The sequence below is a fragment of the Triticum dicoccoides genome, chromosome 6A (genome assembly GCF_002162155.2).
Source record: "Triticum dicoccoides isolate Atlit2015 ecotype Zavitan chromosome 6A, WEW_v2.0, whole genome shotgun sequence".
Taxonomy (NCBI): Eukaryota; Viridiplantae; Streptophyta; class Magnoliopsida; order Poales; family Poaceae; genus Triticum; species Triticum dicoccoides.
This window is the reverse complement of record NC_041390.1, coordinates 255226091-255229788: the sequence shown is the minus strand read 5'-3', so window position 1 is coordinate 255229788 and position 3698 is coordinate 255226091.

Sequence of the window (3698 nt, the reverse complement as noted above, 5' to 3'; positions counted from 1 at the left end):
GCCGCCCATACCCATCCCCCGCGTCGCCCCTCCCATCCTCAGGCCGCCACCGCACCGGCCATCCCTAGGGCCCGCGTCGCCCGTCCCTCCCGAGGCCACCGCGCCGCCCATCCTCAAGCCACTCCCTGCAGCGCACTGCCCCAGCCCGACCAAAGCACAACGAGCGGCTACCACAGCGCCGCCCCCGGTCCACCCTCGAGCAGTAGCCGGCGGGATCCTCATCCACCTTCCTCCTCCCTCCCCCGCCTAGCCATCTACCCGCCCCTGCAACCACTGGATTCCGGTGAGATCCTCCTCTTGTGTTGGCCCGACGACGCGACCATTCCAAACAGAGGAGAGGCGTCCCCTCACACTGGACCCCCGCCCCCTCCCCGCGCTGGCGCGCCATAGTGGCCGCCGGATCCGGGCGCCTCCATCTTCCAAAGGTCACCGGATTTACCCCTCCCTCGTTTTCATTGCCGGATCTGGCTTTTGTCTCGCCCGTGGGCACCGACAGCCGCCGCGTCGACCAGGGGGAAAAAGGACTGCACCCCACTCCCTTCCCCATCGAACTGCATCTCCACCAGTAGAGTGCAGATGCCCTGTCCTCGTCCAGATCGAGGCCATGGCTGCCTCCCCCAAGATCCTCGTCTAGATCAGGGCCATGACCACGCGTGTGCCAAGAACATATCTCCTCCTTTCGGGGAGGAAGGATCCGATGGTGGGCTCCTCCTTGTCTGGTTGGTGGCCATGGACGGGAGACTCTGGCGACCACATACCCCGCCACCACATCGGCTCCCTCCTCCCCACCCCCGACATCGGCCTCCTCTGCTCTCCAAGATCTCTAGCCGATGCATCGCATGTATCCACTCCTGCGAGAGAGCCCACACCACCAAAGACTGAAGTAGTAGCAGCAGTGGGGAGGTGATCTCCTCCGTGGCAGCGACGACGACCGATGAAAAGAGCAGTAGCGGGGCAAGCAGTCCACTTTGTTTTTGCATTTTTTTCTTCAGACTTTTGATATGCAGTCTGCGTGTTTTTCATAGTTTTCAGGTTTTGCAAGCCGTCCGGAGTCAATCAAAGTGTGTGCAGTCCTCCACAATCAAAAATTACAGTATGGATTGATGGGCATGTGCGGTTCAAAAAATGAAAAAAAACAAAAACAAAAACTCGTGGGCGCGCTCGGTTGGCCTAGGGCGGCAAGAAAAAAATGTGTTTAAAAGGTTCATGCAGTGCACTCTATTTCTGTAAATGACTTTAAATTGTATTTGCAGCTCACTTTGGTTTCACTTGCCTAAGGCGCAGTGCATTCGTTGCAGCTCACTCCATTCTTGTTTGTTGACAAAGTTTGAATATGGACATAGTTTGAAAAATATAATGATGCAGTACACTACCATTGACTATCATCAACACCTGCAGTGCATTTGGTCCTTGATGCCGCTCACTTTTGAAAGTCATACTGCTCACTTGCGCACAACATGGAAGTGTGAAAAAAGATTAGTAAAACAAAAAAAGTAATGCGCTTCACTTTGATATATGTCGCGGTCCACTTGCCCTCGTCTCTGCAGTCCACTTTCATTCATAACAAAATGACAAAAAAAACTCACAAAAAGCTCATCAGAGAAAATTTATGCCCGACAAAACAAATCATGAAGTTCACTTGACTGTCTGATACAGTGTGGTTTTCTGTCCGAAGCAGTGCGTTCTTTTGTCGTTCATAAAAAAATGACAACGAAAACTCACAAAAAGCTCGTCTGAGAAAATTTACGCCCGACAAAACAAGTCATGCAGTCCTCTTGTTGGTCTGGTGAAGTGCAGTTTTTAGTATGAAAGCAGTGCGGTTTCTGTCTGATGCAGTACAGACGACGATTTTGGGTCGTGAAAAAACAGAGTATCCGCATTTTGTTAAAATCAAAATTGTTCTTAAACTGTAAGAAATCAGAGAGAGTGTTCTACATGAAAAAGTTGCGCCTTGTCGATGTCTTTCCAACGGCGTATAATTTGAATCATTCCGACAGCGGTTTGTAAAACTTTCGCGAAACGGCCACTGCCACTCGTCGTCAGCCGCACGATTTTCAAAATTAACTAAAAACGTAAGGAATCTCAAAAACATTTTAACATATGAAAGTTGCGCCTCGTCCGTAGCTTTCCAACGGCGTATCATACGCCTCGTTATGACAAACGGTTAGAAAACTGGAGCGAAATCCGTACCAAATTTTTTTTAAAAAAATGAAAAACAGAATTCTGCGATTTAGTAAATTTGAAACTGCTCTTAAACCATAACGAATTAGAGATAATATATATATATATATATATATATATATATATATATATATGTAAAAGATGCGCCTCAAAAAGATCTATCCAACGGTGTATCATTTCCTTCATTCCGACGAGCGGTTTTAAAAAACGCGAAAAATGATCGCTGCCACTCGTCATGGGCCGCACCATTTTTAAAACTGCTCTTAAACCATGAGGAATCTCTAAAAGTGTTCAACATGGTGAAGTTGCACCTAATCCATAGGTCTTCAACGGTATATTACATGCCTCGTTCGGACAAATGCTTTAAAAACTAGAGGAAAAAAGGTACCGAAAAAACACAGCTTGCTGTTTTTTGCGACGGGAAGTTCACTCGTGTGAGTACTGTAGCACACTTGGTTCAAACAATGATGTGCACTTGCGTTGAGCGTGCAGTGCAAGAGTGTTATCAGAATAGTTATTCTGCTAATATTAGCAGAATAGACCGGCTTTATATATATATATATATATATATATATATATATATATGCTATATACAGAATCTAGTAAAACAATGTACAAAATGTAGTAATTTTGAAAATATTTTTTTACTATCCAAGTCTGTAATTTACTACATTTACAAAAAAATTACTATATTTTATATATTGCCTTACTACATTTTGTATGTATCATTACTGGGGTGTACAATAAGCTATTCTACACCCACACTTAGTTTAGCATTACTACATACATAAACACTATTCTGATCACGGGGTCAGAACAGTATTCTGATCACAACCTGAACTTCCCGAGTAACGCGCCTGAACTTCCCTCTGTACGAACCCGATCTTCGGGCTATCTTCGCAACCGTGGCTTCCCCCACGAATTATTCCGGTTGGTAGTGTTGTCTGGGATGTGACTGTAATGCAGATACCCATACCTGCATCTAAATGCTCGTTTTGATTCGTAATTTTGCATTTCGGTGGATTCACTCTCGGGGCGGATGAACTTGTGAGTGCTTACAAGTTTAATGCATTCACTGGATGTTCTAAAACCTCTAACATGGTGGGAATTTGGTGTAGGTACGAGTTTTTTGGACAATTTGTCGTTAATTTCAACGGATTTGATTTCGAGTTCTGTGTTCTTCGTCCGCGGGAGTGGTTCCATGGCTTCTGTGGATTTGTTGTTTTTATTTGAATATAGAGGGCGGATTTGATTGCAGTAGTGAGATTGGACCGTTCATGTGTTGTTAATTTGACCGGGCAGGCGAATACACCCCTGAAATCAGGCGATTGGATCTCATGTCTGCCCGTGTTGGTTTCGGTTCTTTGATGAGACAGCTTGGTGGCTTTATCGTTTTGATGTTTGGGCGTAGTAGGATATCGTTCGAGGTCGCGTACAGAGAAGGTGTAGTCACCCAAGTGATAAAATCTAAAAAACAAATTCGATAGCGTGTATTTTTTTAATGATTCTACTATCTG